This window comes from Capsicum annuum, chromosome 9 (assembly GCF_002878395.1).
Source record: "Capsicum annuum cultivar UCD-10X-F1 chromosome 9, UCD10Xv1.1, whole genome shotgun sequence".
In the NCBI taxonomy this organism is placed as follows: domain Eukaryota; kingdom Viridiplantae; phylum Streptophyta; class Magnoliopsida; order Solanales; family Solanaceae; genus Capsicum; species Capsicum annuum.
In genome coordinates this window covers 183,837,722-183,858,145 of record NC_061119.1, presented here as the reverse complement: position 1 = coordinate 183,858,145, position 20,424 = coordinate 183,837,722, and the positions used below count along the sequence as shown (strand labels likewise).

At 35.2% G+C, this 20,424-nt stretch overlaps 1 pseudogene; it reads right to left on the bottom strand.

Moving 5' to 3' along the window:
• Nucleotides 1-1,862: 1,862 nt before the first annotated feature.
• Nucleotides 1,863-19,598, bottom strand: LOC107841266 (annotated as a pseudogene).
• Nucleotides 19,599-20,424: the final 826 nt, after the last annotated feature.

Genomic DNA, 20,424 nt, shown 5'->3' with positions numbered 1-20,424 from the left:
AAGAAATTGGTCTGATTGTTCTATATAGACCCTCGTTTGATTTGGGGGTATTTTACCCCTTTTTCATTATCAAAGAACAAGAAGATGGTAATAAAAGGTGAGTCTATTTCGCATAATCAATACGAAATTTTGTCGGTCAAAATCGATTTTTCAAAAAATTCACCATCCTTGAAGCAGCCGCAACTCAACATAAAAAGCTATTTAGTGTCAAAAATGGTTGTTGTTCCACAATATAAGATGGTTGATAAGAGAAAAGGTTGTTGAATAAGCTTCAAATTTTAATTTTGAAGATGAAATTTTCGCTCATATAACGAAGAAATCAAAAGACGTGCATTTGTAGATTTGTATGCACTTTGCATTTTTTTAATAAGAAACGTACAATCTCTAAATTTTCATGTAGACTTGGTGAAATAATATATGACCACGTAGAAATATGCCTTTCCTTTTCAGTTTCTATTGTAGGGGTGTCTGTGCACATATTCTCACTTGGATTGGGAGTTGTTTAAATCACAAGTTTCTTATGCTAACAGTAAGGAATATTATGTATACCAATATAAATTTATTTGTTCAGATTTTCATTTGATATATGTTGTTCTCTAGCAAATTAATTCAGTAGATCAATTAGAGAAGTTGCAAGTTCATGAAATATATAAGTCAACTTAATTATTACTTGCACACGTTTTATCTTTGATAGTTTATATTATATAAATTATTATTAAGTTCATGTTAATATGTATATGTTTTGATCATCTTATATTATCTTTTTTCAACATTAATTGTTGCATTCAAATTTATTATTATATATCATATTTGACTTTATAAAGACAAATTGCACAAAGTAGATGAGTTTTTTTAGTCGTATTTTCATACATAGTATACCTTTTCATACTTAAATATGTAATTTTTTTTCATTTGTAATTAAATAAGTTTAGTTATTTTTTCGTTTAGAAAAGTTAATCTGTAGTAAAAACACAATTGATAATCACAAGCATAGATAAACAACCCTCCACCATTTACTCATCTTTTTCATTCTTATCTAATTGAGATTTTTGGTTCTCCATTGACATACTCAATCGCACTAAAGTTTTTTTTATTCTTCTACGTCTTGTTGTGATAGATGTTCATGAACATACTTTATTGAAAAAAGTCATCATTCACCAATGATTTCTTTTCTTTCATAAGAAATTCTCTTTTTTCTAATTTTACTTTTGTTCTGTTAAAAAATATGATATAAGGAGTATTGTCCATTTTTTCATTAAATACTCATTGTATATAACAATAACAGATATGTCAATGGATATTAGAGAAAAAATATTGAACGATCAGTTTGTATTGGTAACAACATAAATGAGGATTTGAATGTAGATCGGAATCTTTCATAAGAATAATATAGTGAAAATTATCTTGTATATACTTATTAAATTGTTTCGTGTATGAATTCTATATAAAATCAGTATGAAATGAGTATAATGATTATATAAGTAGACATGTAAATTAATGTAACTTATCGTTTGGTTCTTTCCTTCCCTAATAGAGGATAAAGAATACTTTATATTAAAAAACAACCTTGAATTTATTTTTAGAAAATTCAAAGTTTTTTTATCGGATTGGGAAGCTTGAATGTCTGAGAGCTACTTGGAGTTCCCCTGCAATAGGATGTATGATGCTACTAAGAAGCAGTGGACTGGATAGGAATGCTGAGCAGGTACACTAACACCTAAGATCTGATAACACAAAATTTGTTTCTCACCAATGCCTCTCAACATTCCTTGGAACCTGAGAATATGATGGTTGGCCATGAAAATGAATTCGACATGATGCAGGATCAACTTACCAGGGGAGAGAGTCACTTAGAAATTGTCTTAATCGTAGGGATGGGGGCATCCGTAAGACAACTTTGGCTTGTCGATGCCTTCTATACCTACAATTGAGATGATTTCCAGTTCACTTTTTGCTCTAGAAGGTTGATCTTGCATCATCTCAAATTCGTTATCAAGGACAACCATCATATTCTCAGGCTTTAAGGCAAGTTGAGATTTATTAGCAATGGACAAATTTTTTGCTTTCAAATTTTTGCTGTTGGTATACCTCTTTATCATGGAATCATTGTGTCCTGCTGCTTGTTTCAAGAAGGAATGAATTTCCCAAGAATCTATTTGTGTTGTGTCACTATGTTCTGGCACTGTTGATGTTAGTTGTATTAGTTGCCTAGTTATTTCATAGATCTGCTGTAATTTATATTTATGGCTATATTTTTGCTTAATATTTGAAAGATTTTCTGGTAAATAACATTATTGATTTAGGTATAATTTCCATGTGAAAGTGTAACGCCCCAAATCTGGTACCCAGAATGCTACATGGTTATCATGACCCCAAAAGACCATAAGCTAACCTATGACTGATAACTGTACCTAAACACTGCATACTATACCATATAAATATGAAAATAAAGGCTGTAAGGCCATAAGGTTCAAAACTGATAAAATAATCTCTGAATGATATGGTATCACAATACCAAAACAAAACCTGAAATAAATTGTCTGAACATGATAGTCCAAAAAGCCTCTAACTGACTAAACTATTCGAATAAAGAGTTGATGGGACATGTCCCCAACTAACTCCAACTACTGAAATAAATTAATTAGTGAGATAATAAAGTAATGGTCATGTCCTTGAAGGATGAGGACTCACTGTTAACTCTGACTACTGAAACTGGAATACTAGTGATGCTCTAGAGCTCGTGCTTCTGAACCTATGGTATAAAAAACCATAGCGCAAATATGTCAGCACGTTTGAAAGTACTGGTATGCATATGAGGTAGGCTGAATACAAAAAGGTTCACATGCATGAACTACACTAACTGACTACATAACATGAATGTGAGAATACATGCATGATTACATAATAGCTATAACTGAGTTCATGATAATATGATTACTGAGTCTGAGTATTGATAACATGAGATACTGATATCTGTATAACTGAAATAAATGATACTGAGCGACTGTATCTGACAGTTTAGGTTCTGATAGAACTAGATGAGTTTCGTACTATTCTGAGTTGACTGTATTTGACAATCCTGAATCCTATAGAACTATCTGAGTTCTATTACTGAGACTAAATGACTTTATCTAATATTCCTGATTCTATACTAAAACTGTGGGAAGTAGTCATCTAACCGACATGCCCCAATTAAAGCAATATTGCTGAGTTGGGGTCTAATTTATAACCCCAATTGGAAGGGTATCAATACCGTGCCACTGGTAAGGACAAGCTGTGGGTGACCCTCATCTGACAGTGTCCCCAAAAGAAAATGGTGGGACCCTCATCTGACAGTTTTTATCCACCTCATCAACCCTCATTTGACAATGTTGATGTCTCAACCTATGCTGGCTACATAGTTCTGGAACGGAAGGATGACTTCTAAGAATCACATCCTTATCTGACAGTGTGTGTTCCCATCCTTGGGTTCACTCGGTGCTAATTCCTACTCCCATCTAAATAGACACTAAACATAGATTACTGAACTCATCTGGACTGAATTAACTGATTTCCATTGACTGATGGAATACTATTGAGATTACTGAGTTTACTAAGTTTTCCTGAGTCACATGACTGACTGAATTTCTATGAACATGGCTCGGCTGAGAGTATCTTGAAAATATGACACTGGCTCTAGACACACAACTAAATTGTTGGGTACAAGTACCCCAAGACTCGATAGCATAAAACTGACAAAGCATGACTTTCTTGAATACATGACCAACATCACAATCCATAATACAAGAAGTTGGAGATTTCATAAAGTAGAAGTTCTAAGGCACTACAAGGGCAACACATGAATCCATAATTCACTGACTAAGACATTTCATCAAATATTTGACATGCATAAACTTGTACATGAATGGGGATTTCATATTATCATACTAGTATGGAACTTTTCCTTCACATAGGCATTTAATCGAACACATGGGGAGCATATTTTGGTTATACAATCATCAACACATGTAATAATCATGGATATATTCATTAACGTGTACATTTAAGGGTTTATCATGATTATTATGGAAATAATCACATCCTAGGGTCAATCCTTGGAATATATAATTTCAAACATGAATCAAAACCTCACAACATCATGAACATGAATTTCAATTCATTTTAAATCATGAACATTCATAAATACACAAATCTTGGATTTTGAAAATAGATTCTTGAGCTTCATAGGTGAAAGGGACCCATGAATCAACACATGACATACCTGGATTGTGAGTTTCTTGAAGTTCCTAGACTTGAAGAACTTGGAATCTCTTAGTTTATTGAAGAATTATTTGGATCTTGTTCTTGGGGATTATCATTGAGAGAAAACCCTAATTTGATGTTGTAGATGGATAATGAACTTATAAGCCTTGGTCTGATATAATTAGGGGTTTAAACGGGTGAAAAGACCCAAATAACCTTTTAAAAATGACTTTAAAATAACAAAATGAACTATGCGATGGTGGGTCGATGGTCCTTCAGTCCTGACCGTCGCACCTAGGCAGAATAGGGGTTCACTGCCTCTGCTGCGATAGTTTGGGCGACGGTCTGTCGCTAGCTCGACGGTCTGTCGGCCTGAGCCGTCGCCCTTAGGTAGAAAGCGGTCTCACTATCTCTGCTGTGATAGTTTGTGTGACGGTCCGTCGCTAGCTCGATGGTCCGTCGGCCCTCATCGTCGCACCTGGGCAGTTTTGACTGCTTTCTGTAAAATAGCTATAACTTTCTACCCCGATACCGGATTTGGACAAAATTGGTATCGTTGGAAAGTTAATTCAATTTTCCACATGAAAAGAAAGTGAAATCTTACAAATTCCATATATATATAAAAGTGGATTCATATTTCAAAGTTAGTTTCTAACTAACTTGGGGTGATTTCAAGCTAGGTAGAAGTACGGGGTATTACAGAAAGCCTATTGCTAGGTTTTCTTTTTTAAACAAGAATAACTTTGCAAATTTAATACTTCCAGTTAAGCTTAATGTTCATCAAGCAACGACTTTTCTTTTTCCAACCCCACATCTGATTAGCCATAATAGTAACAAGTAAAAGCTTCTGAACATTCAAAAGGGAAGTCCATGGAAATGAAACTGCTAAATAGCACATTAGCGCCTGTTATGTGATATATATGATATATAATATGTACAGGATAGGCACTAGATAACAGATTATATATAATTATACTACAAGCTTTAGCCTTAGCACCATAATCAGGAATAAAAAATACAAGGAACAATTAATAAGAAGTAGACGCAAGGACGAAGACGTCTTACCAGCGTAACGACTTTGAACCTCAATAGAACTTGCATAGTTGTCTTCCATGTCCTGTTGAGTCTACTTGGATGAATTCCCAATAGACGAGGAACAAAGACATATATCGATTAATGAGTGGTTATATCAGCAAAATCTTGAGGGATTGAGTCAAATAAAAGAAACCTTAAAGAAATAGTTGTTTGAGGAACGAAAAGTGATCACTCTCACACCCCCTTTTTACTCCAAAAAAGATTAATTTTAAGTTCGAAAGGGTTTTATTATTAAGTGACAAAAGATAAGAATTTGTTTTGAAAAAGATTATTTATATTCAAAACTCAGAGTCTCCACTTGGTATAAATCGGGTGTGCCAAGTCACCCTTGGATATTCTTTTTTAACACAGTTTTGACTCTATAAGACCGATCCACGAACAGAGATTCCAACTAAGGAATTTTGTTGACCGAGGGAAAGGTGTTAGGCACCCCTCAATCCCGTGGTTCGACCATGGTCGCTTGGTGGAGCATATCGACTAATTTGACTCTACAAATGTATAAACCACACAAAGCATGAAAAACAATCAATCAAGCAAAACAAACAAAACAATCCAAAATTTAGTTTTCAGTCCAATTATACAGTCCCGAAATAATAAAAAAATGCGGAGATATAAACCTACTCTATTCTAGGCTAATCCTAACTACTCTCCATTACTTTCTCCACCTGACGTTTTGGGCCTTGATTGTGAGTCGTCTTTAAGTACATGATACTTCGGGACATTCTCCGAATAAATCAATATAAATCCCTCGGGGCATTCCCTGACCAAATGAATACAATAGATCCCAATGCATAAATCAAAACCACTCCACAAATATTTCATCACTCAACAATCATGGATCCTAAACTTTGCTTACCAAACCTACATTTTGCCTACGCTTTTAATGGTATTATCATGATACTATCAAATTCATCAACATTAATGAATCAAAACGGCAATATTCACTTTCTCAACCTTCAATTCCCGCTGCAAATTCCCTTTTACTACATAATTTCCACAATTCTCAATCATTCTTTATTAACGAAATCAAACAATAACTCAACATCACTCAAATTTGATCATCGAATTCATAAACATCAACAAAATTAAACAATAATAAATAATAAATACATAATCATAGCCAATTCAACAACTCAAGATAAAGAAAATAAGATGGGTTCAAGAAATGGACCTTAATAGAAACTTGTTTTTGTCGATAATAAAGAAAATCTGCAACCAAAATCCTCTTACGGGAACCTCCACAATGATGGACTTGGTATAAAAAAAAATAATAATTGGATTGCTCCAAAACAATGGAAAGAAAATTCTTAATATGAAATTCAGATCATGGACGTTGATCCAATTTGACTTCGAAATCCCAAAGACCCAATATCAACAACGAAGCACGAAAATAAGATGAACCCAACCCAACAACACAATGGAAAACCAGAAACCTAGAAACCCAGCAGCCCTAAGCTCCGAAACTACAAAAGGGAGAAAACTGATGAGCGGGTGGATTTTGGTGCATTTTTGATCTCTAGATGGCGAAATAAAGACGATTTCAGTGAGTCTATTATCAAAACAATAAACCACTCCCAAAACCCTGTGTTCTCTCTCTTTCCGTGACTCTTTCTCTCTCTCGATCACTCCATTTCTGTGTTTAGTGTGCGATTTATGATTCTTGTGTGTGCTATTGTATGCGTGTATGTGAATATGGTGATGGAAAGTTCATTTTTAGATTGGCTATGAGTGTGTGTGTATGATTTTTTGAGAGAGATGTGTGGAGTTTTCGTCTTTACAGAGTGATGATGGGGGGTCACGTGGGTAGGTAGGGTAGGAGGGTATTGGGTGGTGATGTGTCCTTTTTTAATTGTAGAGGTTGTTGGGATGTTTAAAAGAAGATAAAATTTATTAGGATTTGTTAAATGGGATAAATATAAAAATAAATAAATAAAATGATGAGGTAATTATTTATTGTGTTTTCTTGTGGAAAAATTACCACGCGGATAGAATACATGGTAAGATGGGGTAAAACGGTAAAATCCGCTTTTGGAGAAGGACAAAATTAGTTGTCTACAACATGCCCCCTTTGAATGTAAACATTAAGTGTTTTCAGACAAAGAAGTAGACATCAGACAGAATTTTGTCCCGACCATTATTCAAAAGAAATAGAAGGAATAAGGACAATCTACCTATACCAAGTTCTATAGGTATCAAGTTCCCTGTGGTTCAAGGATTGAAAAAGAAGGGCTGTACCAAGTTGGAGAGTTGAGTGAGGCCCTGTTGAGGTTCTGGTCTACGGCTCTATCATTTCATCAAAAATGAAAATTACAAGTTAAATATAAATGAAATTACAAAATCCTATATATGTAGCTTCTTTTAGAATCTTGACTTGAGTTTCATCACCCTATTCTTCAAGCGGGTTCCTGACTTTGCAATTTCTTCAACTTGTTGCCTAACTTTCAGTTTCTTCACCCTGTTCTCTAAGTTTCAATCTGTTGACTTTCAATTTCTTCACATTGTTTCTTGACTTTCAGTTTTTTCACCATGTTTCTTGACTTTCAACTTCTTCACCATGTTGCTTGACTCTCAACTTCTTCACGATGTTGCTTGACTTTTCATTTATTCACCCTGTTCTTCAGGCGGGCTCCTGAAATCACATCAAAACTAAAAAGAAAATTATCCCAAACAAAGATCATTATAAAGAGATTTCATTTGCCAGAAAGGTGAAGTCCAAACACAAGAATTAAATTTTTGCCCTAGTTTACCATCAGAAAACTTTTGCTAAAGTCAGATCTAATCATAACTATTTGCTTGTTGCAACGATGAATCAAGACACTGACCAAGAAATCCATCTCTTGAGAGTAAAATTGATTGACCAAGACTAGTAAGTGCGTCTCCCAAGAATTAAAATAAGGAATTCTGGCTAGAAAGTGCGTCTTCTAGAGATACAAATTTAAGTTAAAAAATGTACCACCTAACAAATGAAAATTATCGAGGAAGTGCATCTCCTAAGGGTTAAGTGCAATAACTCGACTAGAAAGTGCCTTTTCTAGAAATCCAGGGGATTGACTTAACTAGGAAGTACATCTACTAGGAATCAAGGGGACTGAATGAACTGAGAAGTACATCTACTAGGAATCAAGACTTAAGTTAGGAAGTGCATTACCTAAAAAGTAAAATTTGAATTACCTAATCAAGGAAGTGTGTCTCCTTACCAATGTTGCTTGAATTATCAAAACAAGGGAGTGCGTCTCCTTACCAATGCCGCTTGAATTACCTAAACAAGGAAGTGCGTCTCCCTACAAATGTTTCTTGAATTGCCCAAACAAGGAAACGTGTCTCCTTAAAAATACCTCTTGAATTACCAAATAAAGAAGTACGTCTCCTTACAAATACCGCTTGAATTACCAAATAAGGAAGTGCATTTCCTTACAAATTTTGCTTGAATTACCAAACAAGGAAGTGCGTTTCCTTACAAATATTTCTTGAATTACCAAACAAGGAAGTGCGTCTCTTTACAAATATTGCTTGAATTGCCTAAACAAGGAAGTGTGTCTCCTTATAAATGTTGCTTGAATTGCCCAAACAAGGAAGTGCATCTCTTTAAGAATACCTCTTAAATTGCCAAACAAGGAAGTGCGTCTCCTTATAAATACCGCTTGAATTACCAAACAAGAAAGTGCGTCGCTACAAATGTTGCTTGAATTGCCCAAACAAGGAAGTGCATCTCCTTACAAATGTTGCTTGAATTTCCCAAACAAAGAAGTGTGTTTCCTTGAAAATATTACTTGAATTACCAAACAAGGAAGTGTGTCACCTTACAAAGATCGCGTGAATTACTAAATAAGAAAGTGTGTCTCCTTACAAATGTTGCTTGAATTTCTCAAAAAAGGAAGTGCGTCTCCTTACAAATGTTGCTTGAATTTCCCAAACTAGGAAATGCGTCTCCTTACAAATAACGCTTGAATTACCAAACAAGAAAGTGCGTCTCCTTACAAATGTTGTTTGAATTACCAAACAAGAAAGTGCGTCTCCTTACAAATTTTGCTTGAATTACCAAACAAGAAAGAGCGTTTCCTTACAAATATTGCTAGAATTACCCAAACAAGAAAGTGCGTCGCCTTACAAATGTTGCTGGAATTACTCAAACAAGGAAGTGAGCCTCCTTACAAATGTCACTTGAATTACCCAAACAAGGAAGTGCATCTCCTTACAAATGTCTCTTGAATTATCCAAACAAAGAAGTGTGTCTCCTAGAGATATTGGATGATGAGTTTTACCATAGTTTTGATTACCAATCCTGTGCAACAGTATTGTCTCCTGCATTTGTGGAAGTGGGGCATTGTAACTTTTGATGTTTAGGCTTTGAAATCCTTGATTCGAAGGTAACATGTATTCCTGTTTCATACAAAGAAAACTTATTAGTTTTAAAACATGGTAGATGGTTTGTGGCTTTGGCTTTTGTGGAAATCTCTCTTGGCCCTGTCACATTAATCTTACTTTCAACCATTAGCATATGTCATTGACTCGCTACATCATTGATCCAAACTCAGATTATTAAGAGTGACTCTGAAACAGATATAATATCTCTGCTTTGTCATGTTTTTCAGATAAACTCTTTGAACCTTGGTATTTCTATGAGTTTCCAGACTTATCGGTTGACAAAACTTTTTGCATGCCTTTTTCGGCTCAAAATCATGTCTCATTTATATGTTGGCCTTTTGTCTTGCTTTGCACTATTGAAGAAGCTGGTAGCCAATTTTGAAATCTTTTCTGACTTGTTTTGACATGGACTTAACTCAAAGACAAGATAAAAAAATGACAATGATTTTATTTGGACAACTGACTAAAGAAAATAAAATAAAAATAAAGAGAAGAAAGAAAAGACAATGAATGTCAAGAAAAGACAATGAATGTCCCCATTTGAAATAAAGAAATGAAAAATTTATCTAGAAATGACAGTCAACTCTAATGATTATTCCATGCATTTTGGATCAAGCTGCCTGATCTTTCCATCCAAACTTTTTACCAATTGTTATTGATTTAATGACTCTGAAACTAAGTTACTTGCTTGAACCCATTGCATTCGAAGAGCTCATTCGGCTAGTGACACATTGAAGGATTTTTGCCAACAAGCGTCTCTCATTTGTCTCTCAACTCACCATCACCTTATGGCGCTTGTGAGGGTTTTCACCAATAAGACTCTCTTATTTTTATCTATCTCAACTTACCATTACCTTATGGTGACCAATAGGGTTTTCACCAATAAGACTCTTTCATTTTTATTTTTCTCCTGACTTCTTATGCTGAGGAAGACGAGTAGTTCCTAAAATGTGTCATCACATCCATTGCATGCTTAGCCTTAACATTCTCAAAGATTGATCTGAAGGTCTTTATTTAGTTATAACTTTGATTTTGAATAGGGTTAGAAAGAAAAAATAACATGGAGCCCAAATGACACTTGAAATGGGGTAGGACTTACAACTTTTAGAATCGACTCAAACAATGAGAATCAACTCATGCCCCAGTTTATTTTGACTGGGCAATTCTAAAATTATTTATTTAGTTGGACTGATCCCAGAGTAGGGCAGCCTACGTATCTCAACCCCAAGAGAGGAGAATCAGGTCACACGTAGTTCTGGCAGCTTGTTCTTTTGATTGATTCTGATTTTTTCTCTTTTATTGACTTTTCTCTTTGAAATTTTCTGACTCTATTTTTCTCGACACTCTTCTCTTTTCTTTATTTTTGGACATATTTGTTTTTTTTTTTGAAACTTTATTGTTTTGCTCGACACTTTTCTTTTGAGCTTTGCTGACTTTATCTTGATTCCAAAAGAGGGGTATGAAAGAAAATAGGACTAGAGCTCAAATGGGGTAAACAAAGGATGACACAATGTTTGGATAGCATAATGAAATGCCTTCATCATATCAATCTTTGAAAATGCAAGTACATATCATGCAATATGAAAATGAGAGATGAAGATCATTTGTGACATCTTTATAAGCATTAACTTTGACTGAGTCTGTGCATCACTACTTCTTCTGCACTTTTTCAGCATACAACTCCACTTTTGTTGTACATTCCTCACATTGAATGACTCATGATTTTATGGAGATGATTTCTTTCTGTTCACACAGCCACTATTTGACCTAATTGAGCTATGTCTTTCAATTGATGACCAAGTTATTCTTGTGATTCTCAAAATAAGAGCCTTAGTTTTCAAAGAAGGCTTCAACTTGTTATCAAATGTCTCAACACTCTACGTGTTTTCTCAGATGCACTCTTTTCTAACTTTAACCCTCGAATTCAATTTTCATACTTAAACTGGATTTCAATATCTGGATAAAAATTCCGCTAGCATGTCATATCACTATAATAAACATAAAATGTGCTATGTAAAGAAAACAAACAAACAACACATATTTAAAACACAAAGAAAAATGGGAAACTTTATTTAGTTGAAACAAAAGATAGAAGGGTTTGAACATAAATGACAAAAGGAAAAAATGAGATAGATCCCAAACTACAACACTGAAATAATTTGGACAATGAAAAATAAAATAAAACAAGCTACCAGACCTCTTCCTAGTAGGGAGAGGGGTGACTTCTCAATTTCTCAGCCTGACATCTTAGCCACTGATTTTCATATCAGTATGACTAGAGCTTTCCTTACAGTCAATGTTCTGCACCATAATTGATTTATCTTGAATCATCTTTTCAATTTCTCTTTTCAAAGCACGACAATCTTCAATACTATGACCCTGAACATCAGAATGATATGCACATCGTACATTAGGATCAAAACTTCTTGAATATGGGTCAAGAGTATACCCAAGGAGAGGAGTGATCATGCCCTGCTATCCTAATCTCTGGAATAAACTTGCATATGACTCTCCAATTGGTGTGAAGCTATCCCTCGACTTCTGCCTTATTTCATTGTTTAGCTTGGACCAAAAATCTGGCCTAGAAGAGCTTTGGTATATTTGTGGAGTTTGAGGATGACTCTGAAGAGTGGGTACACACCATTGTGAGTAAGAAGGGAATTGACCATAGGGTTATGCATTGTATATTGGATATGGAGGTAGTAGAATAGAGTATAATGGATTTTGGAAAAGATTCTGTGGAGCTTGGGAACAAACTTGGGTTTGACCCTGTTGGTAATGATGGTGTGGTCCTCTTGCTCGTGCCTGTTATCCAACTATAATGGCAGATGCATATTCCTCACACTTCTTCCCTCCGACACTTCTCGAACCTTTTTGAATTGCTTGAGTAGTCTCTTTCAATGTTCTATAACTCTCTCCCATTTTGAGGACCTCAATAAATGGCTTTCCTAATATAGGTAATAAGTGTAGATAATATGTTTCATCCTGTGCTTGAATAAACACCTCCACTATCTTACTTTCTTTCATTGGCGGTTTCACCCGAGCAGCTTGTTCATGCCATCTAATCGCATACTCTCTGAAAGTTTTAATGCTTTTTTTCTTCATATTAGTTATGGACTTCTCATCAAGAATCAACTCCATATTTTATTGGAATTGTTGCACGAATTCATTAGACAGGTCATCCCAACTATTCCACTTGTCGATGTCTTGGTCAATAAACCATTCTGAAGCTAGCCCTGAAAGACTCTCATCGAAATATGCCATGAGTAATTCTTCCTTCCATCTAGCGCCCCTTAGTTGGTTGTAATAGCGTCTCAAATGTGATACAAGATCTCCATGTCCATCATACTTCTCAAACTTTGGCATTTTAAAACCAAGAGGAAGATGAACATCTGGAAACATGCATAAATCTTTATATGAGACATTTTTGTACCCCCCAAGTCCTTGTAAGTTTTTCACAGTCAGTTCCAAACTTCTCAATTTTCTGGTTATTTTCTCTTGTTCTTCTATCATAACAGGCTTCTCATTGTTAAGAGGAAATTCAGGCAGTTGAGTCTTGCTGTAAGGACCAGTCGACTTAAATGTGGGCTCAGGAGCATAATGCTGATCACTAGAAATATTCAATATAGGGTTGCTTGTAGAGTGAGGAATCATAACCGTTTGATTGACATTAAAAGTAAGAGTTTCAGATGGGGGTTGTGCCGAAAAAGAATGAACAACAGGTGGAGCCGAGTATGTGGTATTTTTTTGTTGAGGAGCGAGGAAATGAATATTGGAAGTGTTTGGATATTGCTGCCCTGGAGCAGGTCCTGATGTATGTTGTGGCGTGTCAACATAAATAGGAAACTGTGTATGTGAAATTGGAGGCAAGCTAGAAAGATATTCAAGATTATTAGCGGGAAATGGAGGAGGTGGAAACCCATTATCCCAAGCTCGATGCATTTCTATCATTTGTTGCCTTAATTTCTGAATCTCTTCATTAGCTCCAAAATTCTCATTGCCCGAACTCCCTATCTGATCAGTGACAACAAAATTGGTATCCTTATTGGCCATAACTTTCTCAGTGACTTGGTGCAATATAGAGGACCATCCTAAATGCCACAAACCAACCACCTTAAACTAACTGAACAAGAGATGGCAAATGAGTTAGAATTCAACACTTTTTTTTCAAAACCTTTTATTTTTAAAAAGGTCACCGAACCCAAGAGGGTCGCCTATGCATCTCACCCCCGAAAGAGGAGAATCAGGTGTGCGTAGTTCGTGAAGTCTTGCCAAAACGGCCAGTTAATTCTTTTTCCTTTTTTTTTCTTTTTCAGAAACTTAAAAAATAACAAATTGTCAAAAGAATTGACGAAAATTGTTTTGCATTTTTCAGGTTTAAACTCCCTATACAAAACGAAACCTATGATTACTAAAGAAAAGTCTTTTTGGGTTTTCAATTTTCGAATTTTATACGAAAATGAGACTTGAAGCTATTAACAAAACATCTTTTTGTGATTTTGTTTTAAAGATGTATAGGAAACACCTCTTTTAAAGGAAGAGTGAAGAAAATCTTTTTTTGAATTTTTCAAATAAGATCCCCGAACCCACAATAGGCTGCCTTTGTATCTCACTCTTGAGAGAGGAGAATCAGGGGTGCGTAATTCGTCCAGATTGGACAATTAAGGATTAAATAACAAACTGAACCCAGAATTGAGAGACACGACTAAAGACAAACGACGAACAATGTCAATAATTTTTTTTTATTAGATACTTCATATAAAATGACACCAATAACTATGAAGGAAAATATTTTGGTATATTCATTTTATGAAATATACAAAACTTCTACAAATTTTTCATTTTTCTTTTATAAAAAGCTCTTAAAAATCATTTGAAAATTTTTGAATTATGAATGCATGCTAAACGAGACAAAGGGAAAATCTTTTTAATGTTTTTTTTCTGAGTAAATGAATGCAAAAGGTAAAAAATCTTTTTGAATTTTTGGATTGGGAAAAACAAAATCCATAGGAACCTCTAAAACTACAAAACTCCCTTTTTGACTCACTTTCTTTTATTTTTTCATTCCTTTTTTTTTCAATAATTTCTCGCTTACACACTTTACTTCTAACACATGCTTTTGCCTAAATCAGTCTGTCAAATGGCCACGTTACCCTCAAAGATGCAACATTTAGCACGTAAGGATGCTTTAGAGGTGAGTCTTCTACAAAGGACCACATGGGTCCCGCTAGGTCTCAATATGATACAGATAAGCATGACCTAAAAGCTGACCTATGCTAGGGTCCACTAACAAGGCTGTTCGGGGGAGCGTATGGTCGATAGTGGATTACTTTAGCTATCCACCTACTCCATACAACCCAACAGATCCCCCTCCAAAAATAAGGGTGACTCAACTTTAGGTCGTGTACACACGTGTACTTCAGACTTGTTGCAGAAAAAAAGACTCGGGTTATGCACATGATGCTAGATATAAAGTGGTAACACATAAAGTAAAAACTGTAAATAAAGAGCACATAGGCACTCAACAATGATAAACAATAACACAAAACAACACAAACAAAATATCTATACACCTATAGTGCCAAACTAAGCCGATACAACTCCAAAATAAGCTAGAATTCTGAAAAATTCCCAGTAGAGTCGCCAGAGCTGTCACACCCCTTTTCACTCTAAAAAGATTAATTTTAAGTTCGAAAGGATTTTATTATTAAGTGAAAAAAGATGAGAATTTGTTTCGAAAATGATTATTTACATTCAAAACTCAGAGTCGCCACTTGGCACAAATCGGGTATGCCAAGTCACCCTTGGATATTATTTTTCAACACGATTTTGACTCTATAAAACTGATCCATGAACAGAGATTCCAACTAAGGAATTCTGTTGATCGAGGGGAAGGTGTTAGGCACCCCTCGATCCCGTGGTTCGACCACGGTCACTTGGTGGAGCATAGCGGCTAATTTGACTCTACAAATGTATAAAACACCCGAAGTATGCAAAATAATCAATCAAGCAAAACAAACAAAACAATCCAAAATTTAGTTTTCAGTCCAATTATACAGTCCCGAAATAATTAAAAAAATGCGGAAATATAAACCTACTATATTCTAGGCTAGTCATAACTATTCTCCATTGCTTTCTCCACCCGACGTTTCGGGCCTTGATCGTGAGTCGTCTTCAAGTACATGATACTTCAGAGAATTTCTCGGATAAATCAATACAAATACCTTAGGGCATTCCCCGGTCAAATGAATACAATAGATCCCAATGCATAAATCAAAACCACTCCACAAATATTTCATCATTCAACAATCACGGATCCTAAACTTTGCTTACCCAACCTATCTTTTGCCTACGCTTTTAATGGTCTTATCATGATACTACAGAATTTATCAACATTAATGAATCAAAACGGCAATATTCACTTTCTCAACTTTCCATTCCCTCCCTAAATTCCCTTTTACTACATAATTTCCTCAATTTTCAATCATTCTTTATTAACGAAATCAAACAACAACTCAACATCACTCAAATTTGATCATCGAATTCATAAACATCAACAAAATCAAACAATAATAAACAACAAATACATAATCATAGCCAATTCAACAAATCAAGATAAAGAAAAGAGGATGGGTTTAAGAAATGGACCTCACTAGAAACTTGTTTTCATTGGTAATAAATAAAATCCACAACCAAAATCCTCTGAAGGGAACCTCCACAACAACGAACTTGATATCAAAAAAATAATAATCGGACTGATCCAAAATAGTGGGAAGGAAATTCTTAATATGAAATTCAAATCATGGACGTTGATCCAATTTGACTTCAAAAACCCAAAAACCCGATATCAACGATGAAGCGCGGAAATAAGATGAACCTAGCCCAACAACACAATGAAACCAAATAGCCCTAAGCTACGAAAAACTACGAAAGGTAGAAAACTGATGAGCGGGCGAATTTCAATGCGTTTCCGATCGAAGATAGCGAACTGAAGACGATTTTGATGAGTCTATTACTGGAATAGTAAACCACTCCTAAAAACCTGCATTATCTCTCTCTCATGACTCTCTCTCTCTTGATCACCCTATTTCTGTATGTAGTGTGCGATTTATGGTTCTTGTGTGTGCTACTGTGTGTGTGTATGTGACTATGGTGATGGAAAGTGCATTTTCCGATTGACGATGAGTGTGTGTGTGCAATTTTTTGAGAAAGATGTATGGATTTGTCATCTATAGAGAGTGATGATGGGGGTCATGTGGGTAGGTAGGGTAGGAGGGTATTGGGTGGTGATGTGTCCTCTTTTAATTAGAGAGGTTGTTGGGATGTTTAAAAGAAGATAAAATTTGTTAGGATTTATTAAATGGGATAAAGATAAAAATAAAAAAATAAAAAAATAAATAAAATGATGAGGTGATTATTTATTGTGTTTTTTTTGTGGAAAATTTACCACGCGGATATGATACGTGGTAAGATGGGGTAAAACGGTAAAATTATTTTCGGGGAGGGACAAAATTAGGTGTCTACAATCACAACTGGCTCTCCAGTACCTAATGTCTAAATGGTCTAGTAACAAGAACTTTAAACAAGGAAATCCTTTCTCATCTACTTCCCATCCCTCATCTATGCCGATAATATATGATAGTTCAAGGGACTCGAGTTTGGGTAATTTACCAAGAACGATCAAATCCTTCCATGACAAGAAGAAATGTCCACTAAAACTTAAATTCTTAAGGTTTTGTGGAAAAGCATCTGGAGGAGATAGGATCAAAGGTGGAATAGGATTTCCATAAGGTCGCGTTTCTGTCTGAAACCTTGGAAGACCTAAAGGTGTTATGCTTTATAGAGAGCATGAAACAAGTGGATAACTAAGGGGAGATTCCAATTCCTCAAGTTGATCTAAGTAGCAAACATCATACAAGTCCTTGCGACTACAAAAGTCTTGTAGGACGTTGCAAATTCTTTAAATTGGAACGGTCTGAAGTCAGAACCAATACAATGCCAAGGATTCCATCTAGAGAGAGGTTCCAAATTTTCAAAACCAAACTTTCTAAAACGCTCATGATTTCACAAGTAATTCAGTCCAAACATAGCTCCTCAATTGCGATATTGTCAAAAATTTTGATAGTAAAAGGAAAGTATATTTCACGGCCCGGTCATGTGAAGTTATAAAAGTTTGTAGATAACATAGGTTAGATATTGATGGAGGAATGTCTATTGATGAGGGGACATTTTCTTCTTGACATATCTCTAAGCCAGGATAAAGAGTCAAAGCGAGGTATCTCAAGTGAAATAGATGAAGTATCAAAAGGGGGAAAGTACTACATGTTAGTAAAACAAGATCTAGTACTCTTACTATCTGGAAAGGAAATTTTGGAAGAACCGATATGCTCTAAAATAGATAAGAGAACAAAACTCATTAATAGGATACCTATCAAATATTTTCTCAACAATATGCTTGAACATGGCATATTGGATACGAATCCGACGTTGACTCATAGAGGAAAAATGCACGGATTCCACATCACTCTTTTCTCTGACAATATTCCCAAAATTCATATTTTGAGCTTCCCTCAGAGATCACGGGTCATGTCATGTATTCCATAACTCTCAATTTTTTCATCGAAACTCAAATTGTTGATGGAAATTAAATTTATATCTTTAAGCTTGTTTAGATATGTTTCTGCCACCTCGTCTATGATTTTCATTCTTCTACCTTAAAAAATCCCTCTACAGCCCATAACTCCACAAGTTTATCTACAAAAATCAGTTCATCTTCTGACTCATATAGGAAAAATGCATGGATTCCACATCACTCTTTTCTTTGAAAATATTCCCAAAATTCATGTTTCGAGCTTTCCTCAAGAAAAGCTCACGGGTCATGTCATGTATTCCACAACACTCGATTTTTCCATCGAAACTCAAATTGTTGATGAAAATTAAATTTATATCTTTAAGTTTGTTTAGACATGTTTCTGCCACCTCGTCTATGCTTTTCATCTCTTCTACCTTCAAAATCCCTCTACAGCCCATAACTCCATAAATTTATCTACAAAAATTAGTTCATCCTCTAGGAAAATGGCAAAGTATAGAAAACATGATTTTTGGTGAGAAGGCCGGTGATGGTAACTCAAAGCCAATATTCTTATGCATTGGGCTTCAACATTTGTGCTTACCACTGAACTTACATTCTCAGATACACTTTGCCACTCATCTAATGTTTTACCAATTTTGGAGAGAAGTCCGATAATTATAATAATTGCTAGAGGTAATCCTCCATATTTTAATGCAATTTGTTTCCTATTTTTTCATAATCAGGAGAAGAACATTCATTCTCAAAGACTTTTCTCTGCAGTAAATTCCAACTTTCATTAAAATTCATGAGGGGCAGGTGATAAGGAGGATTACTTGAGCCAACATATCCAACCACTTCCACATTTTGTGTAGTCAGGATTATTCGACTTCCATAGTTACAGTCTGGGAAACATGATTTTATATCATCCCAAGCTCCTGTAGTTCACACGTCATCAATGAATTCCAAGTACCTCTTACCTTTTAGAAGCTTCTAAAGTTTATCTACTAGTTACCGATCATCTTGTTGCTCATAAAATTTATCAGTCTTTCCATTATTGAATAAAGAAGGCCCAAGAGTACATTTTTGGCATAATACTCTTGTGATATAGTAGCTTTTGAACAAAGGACTAAGAGAGACATATTGAGTCGATTCCTTTAAACTTTTGAAGCCAAAGTTGTCTTACCGATGCCCCCTATCCCTAAAATTGAGACAACTTCTAAGTCACTCTCTCCTCTATTAAGTTGATCCTGCACCATCTCGAATTCATTTTCATGGACAACCATAATATCTAAGGTTCCAAGGCATATTTAGAGGTACTGGCGAGAGTCAAATTTTATGCTTCTAGACCTTTGTTGTTAGTGTACTTATTCATTATTCCTATCCATTGCTTCATGGTAGAATCAGTGCGTTCTACTTCTCATTTCAAGAGAAAGTGGAATTTTTAAATTGCAATTCTTTATGAAATTTGTTTTTTTTTTTTTCTAAAAGTACTTTTCTTTATTCCAAGTCAAACATATCTTCTTTTGTGTATACTAACCTTGTAATTTATGCCTCCAAGCTTGTCAATACCTAGAAATTACCTAATACTATAGAACTCTATGAGGGGTGGGGGAGGAAGGAGGGGAATATACTACACGAGAGGTCTCAAGGATTCAAGCTTTATAGGATGACTGCAAATTGTATCCATTAACTTGTATTGATTGTTGTATGGTGTTCATAAGACAAATCATAATAAACATAAGCCATGTCCTTTGGTATGTGAGTTTCTCCAATTCATAGTTCAAGGTCCTAGGGTGTCTATGAAGTCGTGTTAAGTAAAGTCCTTTTTATAGGTATGTATCATGTCACACTTATAAATGGGAGGCTACAAAACATCTAATAACCTTTTCTTTTGTTTATGTTCTAGTTCGTACTGGAGAGTCTAGTTTCAAGTGAATTCTTTCAGCATCTAAATTTTCTCATATTTCAGATTATGCCTCCACGAAGAACTAACAGTCAAAGTTCTTTAGCTGGAACCTCTACCTCATTAGGGTAAATGTTGAAGAGGTTTGCCTATTCATGGGATGCATACCCTTAATGAATCTCGTGCTTCTAATTCCTCTGATCCTACTAGGGTTTCATTAGCCCCGACTAGTCCTTCCTGGGATCCT